The following is a 12,225-nucleotide window of genomic DNA, read 5'->3' as shown; positions in this document are numbered from 1 at the left end:
CTACATTTAAACACACCTATGTGCTTGAATATAAACAGCCACTGTTTTGAGGGTACCCACCACACGCCTGCCCCTGTAGGGACTCCTTATACACATCCCGAAGGAAAAGCAAAAATGCGGATGTCAAACTTGGTCTCCCACTGCCAAAGCAAAATCTTCTCGGCTTTTTTGTTCACACTGCCTTGTAAAAAATCAGCTGGCTTTGAAGGATATCAGAAGATATTTCACAACACTTTGAGACCTGAATCCAATACTGTAGCATGAAAATTGCTTTTGTTGAGGAAATTTTAGAAGAAAATATGCAATTTGAAAGGTATTGCTGGGGCTAGAAACAAGACAGAAGAGAGCGAAGTTACAGAGTCTGCTTAGAGCCCATTCTGTTCAACTGGGGTAGATACACCATATATCTTGTTCTCCTTTATATGGCTTGAAATGTAAAAATGCTGAAGACTGGAACGAGAACAGTACAAATATTCTTGTGACACGATCAATAAATAACACTCAGTTTGTTAAAACTCAGCCTCCAGAATAAACCAAACCCCAATGGATAATATACGGCTGTATTTTATTACTTCTAACGGCAGATAGCCCCACCCCAAACATGTAGTAGCATTTCTAGTCAACATTATTCACGGCATATTGCTTCCCTTTAAACACTTGTGTTTCACTCTCCCTCTTTTTGTTTAGAGAACACTGAAAATGTGAATTTGCATTGAGAGAAGCCCTGTGCTTCTCAACATTAAAAAGTCTTTCCTAAGAAAATAAGGAAAAACCCCACACGTAGCGTGGCAGCCCACTGCAGCTTGCTCTCAGCTTTTAGTGTCAAGCCTGCCAGTGCTGCAGGAGCGCAGAAGGCTCCTCTTCCTTCCCTCATGAAAAGTCCTTCTTCCTGCAGTCACACCCAGGGGATGAAGACAACCTTTCCTTAGCTCTCTTGATCCAAGGAGAAATGCCTCCAAGAAGAATGTGCTCCAGGGGGGTGGGCCATATTTCAAGACCAGAAGTCCAGATATAATTCCTTACATCATCCAAGGCTGTTCTTTTCTTAAAGTGCAAAAAGGTGTGAGGCCAAAAGGTCTTGTTTGTTGAAGCTCTAATGATAACAAAGCTCATACTTCCCCTCGAGCTGGCCTCACCCTTGCTGAACACAAACTCCATCCCTTTCGCAGTCAGCACTCGGTCAGAAGACAGAAACAGGAAGTAATGCTGGAGGTGCAAGCTGCTGCACAGGTTAGGTTTCGTGTGTGGAAATACAGGGAAATTACTTTTAAGGAGCATCACTCGCAACCATGACAACATCTAGGCTTTTTTTTTCCCGAGGCCATTGCTCTCTAGCAAGTCTGTGAATGACTTGAGAATTGCTCAAGTGGATTTTAGTTAACATCCTCAAGAACAGTTCTGAATCATTTCCAACCACATAGAACCACCAGGAACTGTTCCACTAGGAACCTTCCCCACAGTATCAGGGCAGGATGTCCCACAGAAAGGCTGAGTGTGAGGCTAGACTGGGGTTGGTGTTCTGTTTTGACCCCTTTCTGGTTGGCTCCTGCCAGGTTAACAATGATGCGCTGTACTGGGCAGATCTATGGGTTTATGTCAGTCCTGGGGCTGGAACCACTGTCTGGGATATCACCATATTCAGTAATTCCCAAGTGGCTTTAGTAATTATTAATAACAGACAGTTCAGTTGATCAAAGCAAAACAAACCCAAAAAAACAACAAACCAAACTCAACCACTACCCCCCAAACCAAACAAAATGCAAAGTTTGACAACTACTGTCAACTACTTTCTAAACGTGGCCACAGAACTGAAGACTACGCAGGCCATACAGATGCGGTTCTAACAGGGTCAGGGCCCCAAATATAAACAGGGGAATTGGAATTCCGTGTTTCCAAGAAGGTAAAACAAGCTTAAGGAAGTACTTTAGGTTCGAATTTGCACTCCTGTGTAAACATGTTGATTCCCTATAATCATAGTTCTTCCTATAGAATCTATGTAATACCTATAAAACATTGTGTGGACTTTTATATACATGCACTGTTCGCATTTACAGGTACACACATTTCAAAACCTTTTGCGCTGTGCAGAATTAACAGAGAGCTGTCCAGGACACGCTGTCATATTCACAGAGCAAGGCAAACAATTCTTGGTATTACGTACACAAATGGGGTCAGGCTGAAGCCAATAGCAAAATTCCAAATTATACCACTGGGGTCAGGATTTGATTCAAAATAAGGACTTTGAATTAGGAAATAGGAAGAAGTAGGCAGGAATGACACAACAGACTAACTCTTCCTCTCCCAGCAATACACAACTACAACATCACAAGGACTGTTCACACTTTTCCACAATAAACATTTTAGGGGTGTCACTTTTCTTGATTTTTTTTCTTCACTACCCACTGCAATCCCTACCACTCTTTCAATTTATTCACTGTATGATTAAGAAGAAAAAACCCCCAGCATTCTTATTATTTCACAGTAGAGCACCATCACCACATCTTACATGGATTTATTCCCCAAACAGAATAGAAATGTAACCATGCAAATTACTTCTCTAGTTTAAGTTTGTCTGCAAGCCCCATAACATACATCACAATCACCGTATTTCACCAGTTTATCTGATAAACTGCATAAAACAATCCAGTGAGTGTACCATGAGATTTCTAGAGTTTGCAAAAATCCACTTCCAGTACATCTCACTGAAAACTGGAAAAAGAGTGGTTATTTATTCATCCATGTAACAGCAGCATCTCCAAAACTTTCTTTGCTGCCATTTCTAACTCTGAGGCACCAGCTCCTCTGGGACTGCCTCTTCAGAAGTGGATCTTCCTTTTATGGAAAATGTCAGAAAAAAGATTACTGTAAGTCAGATTTAGTATTAACCGGATCCCTCTTTGCTTTCTGCCTCTCTTCATTTATATTCTTGACCTAATTATAGCACAGATTTGTCACAGGCACTAAAAGTTCAAATCCTTCAGGGGCTGTATAGATTGGTTCAAAATTTCATCCTCATTCTTTAACAGTAAAAGCTCTACTGAAATCTGTGGGCTGGAAAGTCTCTCGCAAGTGCACTTTCTGGTTCCTTTGGAGATATCACCTGGCTATAACAATTCATCCAGGTAAATTTATGGATCATTACAACAACAGATAAGAGCTGCACTGCTGCAGTTTATTTGACTTTCTAAAACCTAATCCTGGGAACAGGAGCACACAGGAGCTACACTGCTAAAGGCATTCAAACCTGGCACTGTCCCTGGGGCAGGGAGTACGGTGACTGGTGAAATAAAATAGCTTGCATCTGTCCTGCCGAGATCTGGAGAATTGTAGGGTCGATCAGTATGTTCCCATCTGCAGCATTTGGCTTGGAGGTTCTATGGGCACTCAAACGTAGTTTTCTGTGTTTCCAGTCATGCATACATGAAACTACAAGAAGACCATGCTGCCACTCAGCGGAGTGGTGTTTCTGTAGATTCAGCCAAAAGGAATAGTTGTGTGACATCATCAGAGAAGGGTTGGTGAAGGTACGGGATCTGGTGGGATATCAGTGAAGGATGCCAGAACTTCTCTTGAGGAAATGCCGCCACCACTGTGCTGTTGGTGGCTGAATTAGCTGGGGGGTAACCTTTTTACAAGGGCCTGTAGTGACAGGACAAGGGGTAATGGGTCCCAGAGAACGTGGTGAGGCACTGGGACAGGTTGCCCAGAGAAGCTGTGGATGTCCCCTCCCTGGAAGTGTTCAAGCCCAGGCTGGATGAGGCTTTGAGCAACCTCATTCCATCATAGTGGAAGGTGTCCCTGCCCATGGCAGGGTGTTGGAACTAGATGGTCTTTAAGGTCCCTTCCAACCCAAACCATTCTGTGATTCTGTGATTCTATGATCGGAGGCGCTTTGGACAAAACAGCATACAGCGCACTGTCTACCAAGGAGGCTGCTACCTGCAAAAGCACACCCAGCTTCTCTCTCAGAGGAAACTTGTTTCTCTCCAGGAAAGATCCATGATAGATCTGTCCACTTTGTGTAGGCCACTCTGGCTCCCAGTTGGCTCACAATGCCAACTGTGTTTTGACAGACAATTTCACTTTATAGCTTAGGTTCTGTCTTTAGAGACTTCTTTTCTGCTCCTTAGCAGTTATACCACACTTGGATTATCTAAAGTGCCTCTGACTTGTGTACGCTGAGGACTTTCACAGCACATTCCTTCCATAAAGAATCGATCAGAAATTCTCTTCTTGCCATGAAACAGCTGACCACATTAGAAGGAATGCACTGAAAGAGAAAACTATTTGATTTATTTTATTTTCCTACAGAAGGCTCCTTTAAGACTTTCTCTTACACTGTCAAAAGAGTACGAACATATTTTCATAGTTATGTGGAAATCTGTGCACAGGGAATTTTAAATTAAAAAAAAAAAATCCCCATTAATTTGTGAAACTTGTACAGACTGAAACAAAATACTGCAGAAGCCCAAATGACAAACATTAAAAACTGCTCTGCTCTTGACTGTGACTTGTCTCACAGACACAGCCTTGAGACTACAGGCCAAAAAGCTGAAGTTTTACATAACTAGAGGGGCTAACTTTGTAAAAGCATATCCATGTGCTTGCCCATAAAACTACCCATACTGCACAGAAGTTAAATATGAACAAAAGTGCTTGCGGGACCTTAGTGAACCATTGCAATCCCCCGGCAGTACTCTGCACAGCGCGTGCTGCTTTGCCTTGGAAGTCAGGACTTTGCAGCCGACTGTAACAAACACGACATTTGACATGCACAAGAAAAAAACCCACGATGTGGTTGGTACAGTTTGTGCAGCTCTGATGGGATTTGAGAAGATGTACTCGTATTCATAAAAGGATTCATCAAGTGCCAGCCAGAATCTTTTCTACGTCAAGAGAAATAAAGTAATTAGTATTTTAGTGGTTTTGAGATGTGGTTCTGAGAATAAAAATAAAAGTTACTACCAAAAAAAAAATTAAATTATTCTAATCTATGTGTTAATCTACAAAAGATGATCATAAACATTTAAGAGAGAAAAAGGATCTTGCAATGTAGGCTATCTCTATCGTGTTATGACAGGACCATTTCTGAAGAGGAATAAATTACAATCAACACTTTTTAAAGGGCTTCCTATTTATTAAGATACAGTTATATTAGATTGCTTCTCATGTTTTAAGCAGATTGCTGAAAATAGTTCCTACAGAATACTGTACAAATCAAAATAAAATTATCACCAATTCTCTCAACTTCTTGTTAATAGTTCTCTTTCACTTTGTACTTAGAAAGAAAAAATTCCTCAAATCCTGACCTCTGATAAGAGAAATGTAATACATCCCATTAAAAATAATCATATACTATTAGGCTAATACAGGCATGAAGAATAAATCTGCTAACCTGCACTTCATATGTAACAACAAGAGGAGCTACATTGGCAGAAATTCCTACTAGTTCTTTTGACCCAGGAATGAGTCATTTAACCTAATATTAAGCATGTCCCAAGCAGCTACTAGTTACCATTTATTGAATTCCAAATATTCCCAAGGGTGTAAAGAAAATGTTTGTAGTGCTGACTCACACTTGTCCCCAAGACTAAATTCAGAGCTTTGGAGAAGGAACATTAACTCTTTAAAGTCATACTCTCCAGAATGAAAAATAATACTTTTTTGGCCCAAATCCACACATTGAATACAGGATACATGCAAATGGACAATTTAGATTGAAAACTTTGTAACGTATACAAAGAAGAACCAAAAAATGCAGAGTTAAAACTAACACTTGATCTGTCATTGAAAATAAAGTGCGATGCCATATCTTGCTAAGACTGAAAAGAAGCTGTCTTGCACCTCCGCAGAGACCTGGGAAAGGAGCATCAGATACAGCTCCGCACTACGGCTTGAGAAAGAGCATGAGGAAGGCACCACAGACCAGTCGATGTGTGAGCGCACTTCATCAGAGACATGGTCTTTCAGTAAGAACGAGCAGAAAGACCTACCGGAAAAACAAAATGTTAAGACATCGTGCATCCTTTGACATGTAAGCTATTGGATAACACCTTATTCTGCTTTTCCATAAGCTGATGGAACTCACATCAGTCTCAAACTGAAGTAAACAAACAAAAGTTCCATTTCTGACAGCAGTCCATGTTTGAGCCAAATGTGTGGTAACACACTACTGACCATCTATATTTTCTTCTAATGGCGACTTTGGTAGGTAAGTAGGCACATTTCATCCTAACTATCCTAGCCTATGTAAATGCAACTGCCATTTAAAAATAGTACTTAAATCCCAAAACTTCAAAACCCCACAACTTACCAAGCTTCTTACTCAAATAATGTGACTCTCATTTATTATTGAGTTATATCAATATTTACAAAGATAGTACTCTTGCAGTTGTTCTGAATGTGCTTTCTTTATAGGCTTCTACGGTTGCCTTATTCTAGTTATCACTTTCTTCATTACCTGAATTAATCAACTCAAAGTTTATTTCCCAGTCCCCTTCAACTTACTTTTTCACCCTAGCCAAATAATCTCTTTTCTCAGTTTATGTGGATTTTTCTTTTTCTTGCAGAATATTTGTGATGGGTTTTGATGTTTTTCTGGGTTTGTTTTTCTTTAAAAAACTTCCAATTAGGAAGGCTAAAAGTGTTCTTTTTTTCCTGTATCAAAAAAGGGAAATCCTTTCAGTTACCATCTTTAATAAACATTCAGTTTTCCTATAAAAAAAGCAATTTTGTCTGGAAAATTTCTACTTCATTCCTGAGGTATGTCATTAACAATCATTTTCCATGCTGTAATGATATGAAGGTTGCTGTTTTTATTTACTCTTTTTTAAGCTGTTTTTAATCAGTAACAGGGCTTTACCTCTCACCCCTTGGTTACTAAGTTTCCATGACAGCCTCTTGTGTAAGACATAAGCAAAAGCCTCTTACAAGCTTACATCAGATCAATTCCATCTACTCTGTCCTCTCAAAACCACACAAAATAAAAAAAATAACCCCCTGACAAACTAGTAGAGAAGTATTTACAAACACAATCCTGGATTTTCTTTTTTTTCTCTGTGCTAATAGGAAGATATGAGTAATGACTTCAGGATCAAGATTAAATCTCAACCCTTTCCCCGCTGAAAATGTTATTGCTTTGCACAAAAGTCAGTCAATCTCTAAGAGGGACTTACCCACTGATTTTGAAGTAGAGATCATGAAAGACCTTTCATATGCCTGAGGTGGCTTCTAAAATTCCTATAAGGTCTACACATTCTTGAAATGGCTTTGGATGCGTGCTCCTGTGCACTTCCACAGTGGAACCACAAAGGGAACAGATCAACATTCCCCAAAAGTAGCCTAATTTCAAAGTGTAAGAATGAAAATTAAGCAAAGATGTAATGATTCACCTCACTTATCTCCTCCCTTCCCAGCCTCAGCAGGCTGGTTTGATGGCAGAACTGGTGTCAGCACCAGGGATTCTTGCTCCGCTGAGGCTGCCCAGTCCCATCCCTAGGTCACAACACCTCTCGGCCCATTTGACAACTGCACCATGCAGTAATAGGCTCCAGTGGGTCTTTTTGTTTGAAAAAACCCATTGCATTTATTTTTCCATATTGATTTATTGAAAATTAAAATAACTCAATTTTATATTAAAAAGTGGATTTTTCCCCTTTTTTCTATGGGGGACAAGGAAGGAAGAACAGAGTGGAGGAGAGAGAAAGGATGAATGTATCTCATTTATGTCTAAAATAAATCACGGATTATATTGGAAATAGCTTTGCTTACCAAAGTGTCATGGAGCGAGGGAATGGAAAGAATTTCTGTATGACTTGTTTCTATATGACTTTTTATGGCACATGCCATCTTAAAGGGATTACAAAAAAAGAACTAGGTCATCTAATCAATTTGTCACAACTTTCTCAGAATGGACTGTCTAAAATGAAGTATGTATTATTTATCTGCCAATTGTAACAGTTTTTAAAAGAAAAGTTTGCTTTCTCTTGCTTAGGGAAATCCAAGAATTAGATTCATACATTTTTTATATTCCATATTTAATTTCTCTTAAGTCAAAGGCAGTAAGAATTAATTTGAGAGATTCTTAGACAAGGATTTTGACAAATATCCTTTGCAATCAAATATTGCTCTGAAATAATGGCAAAGTATTTAAAGTAGGATCCTTCACTGGATCTGGACTAGACTTTAAATATTAGGTCATAGAAGTATTTTGCTTCCATTCTGTGTGAAAATGGAACTGGGACGTGCCCAACACTACTGGCAGACATCACTCACACCAGACAGAACAGCATCCTACGTTCTGAAGTTAGTGGTGTTATCATCCACCCACATTCCTTGGGAACACTTTCTGCATCCTGCACAATCAAACACTGTTTCTTTCAAATATGAAATCCCCAAAATACTCAGTCACTGCAAAGTCACTATAGCAACCCTTTTACAGGGCATTGCCCTTTGACATTAAATGTCAACGCTCCAGCCAGACATTCTGCATATACACTGCCCATGTCAAGATCATATAAATCCTAACATCTAACATTATTTATAACCCAGGCAACTAATGCCAGAGAGTTCCCTTTTCATTCTTGGCTTTAAATAGCACCACTACATTTAATACATTAGGAACAGAGCTTGAAGAACATTATAATCTTCAACTGGGTATTTTTCTGAAAAGACTTTCAAATTTCTCTGTATTTTTCAAGCAAGTCAATAAACAGCTTGACTGTGTGTAACATCTCACAGGTAAAACCTCACCAAGACTTCATAACACAGCAAAAACCAACACTGACCTTGCTGGTCCCTTACTGGGATCTTGATCACAGATTTCCAAGTGGCTGAGCAACAGCCATGGGAAGTGACCCTACGTTAGCCTAACCATGCTCTGTGGCTTTCCAGAGAGCTTACGCTTGCACAGGCTGAAGTGCTCCGTTCTGCCACATAACAGAGCACTGCAGACAGCAAGGCTCTCTTCAGCATCTTCTGAAGACACACAGAAAATCCTCCGTGAACTTCCCTTAAGAAGGAGGTATTCTTTTGTACCTTAATCAAAGCACAACTAGGCATGACAGTTGCATAACCAAGATCAAGGCTGCTGCTTCGCAGAACTGTGCGGATCTGACTTAATGCATGAAGCTGGAAACATTGGCAAGTCTGCCTAGTGAAAACCAGCTCTTGGTATAAATCCAGAATGAGTTTCGCAACAGCAGGAGAGTAATTTCAGCAGAGCATAAAAAACCATGTAAGACACCACAAGCATAGGTTCACAAAGCGATGAATATTCTGAAAATAATAAATGACATATGGAATAACACAAACTTCTCAGACAAAGCCCAGCTTGTGTATGCGCAAGTGTGTATCTCTACTCCCAGCCAGGCAGCAGGATGGTTGTTTACTTGGAACTTTATCTTCAATAAAACTGTCTGGAGGGTGTTGGAAAAGCTAGCAGCTTAGCAGTTCCACAGTTTTTCCAGAAGGCTGTTCTGCTCATAAAAATCAAAAGCATTTGAGCATTAAATTGCATTTACTGTACCTACGAAGCTACCTCATTAGCTACTGAGCAGCACAGAGGAACACAGCACGTGAATGATGCTTGCAGTAACATACTTGCAGTACCAACCAATGCACTAGTTATAATAAATCACTTCCAAATGTGTTTTCAGGATAATTTGGATCACAAAGCAACTGGAAAGTGGTTGAGATAGCCCATCACTTCCCCCACATGGAGATCGGGTAAAATCCAGTTTTCCAGTTTCACTCTGTTGTGGCCAACAGAAAGCCCCATAAATTTGTAACTTTTTATTCCATCTTCAGTGAACACCAAACATCTCGATAAACATTTTATACCACATCCCCCCCCAGTCACCCTCTTCCCTTGCCACATCCAATGATCCTGAATGTCATGACCACCTTCTGACCGAGGTCAAGGGGTATCACACAGGTAATTATGAATCCCCTCAAACATCCTCCTCTAACTGACAGACATTGCACATTAGCAACACAGAACATCAAGCTTATTTAGTTACCTAATTACCTCATATTTGTTCTTTAAATGCATGTTCACATTTTTCTTCTTTTTTATCATTCACTTATTTGTGGATGAAATAAGTGAAACAAGATACTTCTCCCTTATTAGTTCCTAAATCAACCACTTTTTCTAAATCTATACAAAAATTAGGCTCATATCCAGCCATGCAGTGAATAGGTTGTGGGGAAAACACCATAAAATACAGCCAATGCTATTCGCTTTAAAAAAACCCACCCCAAATGCACAAGCCAGGCCCCCAAGAGTCCAAACACTGCAAATAACTAGACGAGTTATCACCAAAGAGATGTCCTTCCACATATGGTGTGTATGCTGGTTTGTATGTGTGCCTGAGTGCAGACAACAGCATTTCTTGGACTGCTTCTCAGTGCCTACTATGCAAAAGGATGGCTTATTTCTGGGTGGCCCAGTCTTCATTGTTGTAACGGCTGGCTCACAATTTTGGAATGAAACTGTCCTCCTCCCTCGCTTTCTCACGAGCTCTGGAGGCAATGGCAGCAACTTGAGTTGCCACTGCCTGTCTATGCAGAGGCACAAAGAGCCAAATTACACATTTCTTATAGAAACACTATTATAACATGAAGCTTTAATTGCTCTACACTAGGAATAGATACCCATATAATGATTTTCTCTTTTTTTTTCTGCCTTCTTAAATTATTACATGCAAAGAACAGAGTCTCATCTTAAAATCTTCCATGGACCCACTCAAGTGGCCTAGACATCTTTTTATCCATTTAGCTATAGCCTCTCACAAAATGATAGTTCTTATAGCAGTGAAAGACCATGCATATCCATCTAGATAGGAAGCTTGTTTTTCAGAATTAGAATGCAAACAGTATCATGCCAACAGTAACTTTCAGACAAATGATCAGTTGGCAGCAGAGCCCATCCTGTAACATGAAAAGTGACCTGGATGCACTGTTAATAATAGCAGACCTGCACAAAACATCACTGTAATTTCACAATACATGATTTTCAACAGGTGCTGGGAGATGCCAGGGGATGCATCTTTATTGACTGCCAGGTTTAACTGCAATTGTGCTGATTTTGTGATAGATCCAGATGAGAAAGGTGGTCTGATGTTGTGAGTGTTCTTCAAAAACTAGTTGAGAGTTTCATCTGTTTCAGCAGAGGTTAAAACAAACCCATCAGTATCTTAATAAATTTGAAAATCCGCTTGAGTAAAGAAATTTGAAAAATTTTAATATTCTCCTCAGTAGACTGGAATATCAAAACCTATCACATAACACTTTATATTTAAAGGATCAATTGTAACTATTCATTTCAAAAATAAAAGTCACCTCAGAAGAAATTTCACAGAGGTTTCTTGTTGATTTTTGTTTTAACCTAGAGCACTGTATTAGATGAATGAAAGTAGAGCAGTTCATCAAACAGGAAACTACTGACATACAGTAATTGCTCCACTACAAAAATGCTCTTCAAAACACTTTAAATTACTTCTAGTTTAGGCTAAGAATCCTTTGTTCACAAAAATCTAACAGAATTCGAATGATCAAAAGAAAAAACAATTTAGAAATACTTTGATAATAACAAAAGGAAAATTACTGTTATACTTCAGCACTTCTCCACTGAAGTCTGGAAATGGTAAGTCAAAGCACCTAAATACCTCCAGTTTCACAAACTTTACATAGGCTTCTCAAACAAAGCATCCAGGGCTCAGTGGCTGGTATTGAACTACCTAAAACATTATCTATCCATATTTTGGTGAAGAGAGGAAAAAAAGAGGAGAAAAATGCAGCAATTACTAGTCCATGCTTCATCCATTAATAACAAAATGATTTTTTGATGTTATTTGGACTGAGGTGATAAACAGCTTTAAAAAAATATCCTTCTTAAATGCTACCAATCTGGTATACTTAAAATACAAGTAACAAGCTCCAATTAAAGTAGCAAAATAGCATGGAATTTTGGAAATCCAAAGCAGGAAGTCTGGGTTTTGATAAAAGGATATGAAGGGCAAAGAGCTCTTAGAACTTTCTGGATTAGAAGCTACTCTGTACTTAATAGCAAAATTACAAATTAGACATGTTTTTTGGTGCTAACCAAACTTAGTTTTAAAAAAAATCTATCATTATATGCACAGCAGAATTTCCTGCTAGAACATAAGGTAAAAATCAACCTTGAAGATATGCTGTATGACCTACCTGGAATCAATTAGCATCTTC

The sequence above is a fragment of the Eurypyga helias genome, unplaced genomic scaffold, assembly GCF_000690775.1.
Source record: "Eurypyga helias isolate BGI_N326 unplaced genomic scaffold, ASM69077v1 scaffold6419, whole genome shotgun sequence".
In the NCBI taxonomy this organism is placed as follows: Eukaryota; Metazoa; Chordata; class Aves; order Eurypygiformes; family Eurypygidae; genus Eurypyga; species Eurypyga helias.
This window is presented reverse-complemented; position numbering follows the sequence as displayed.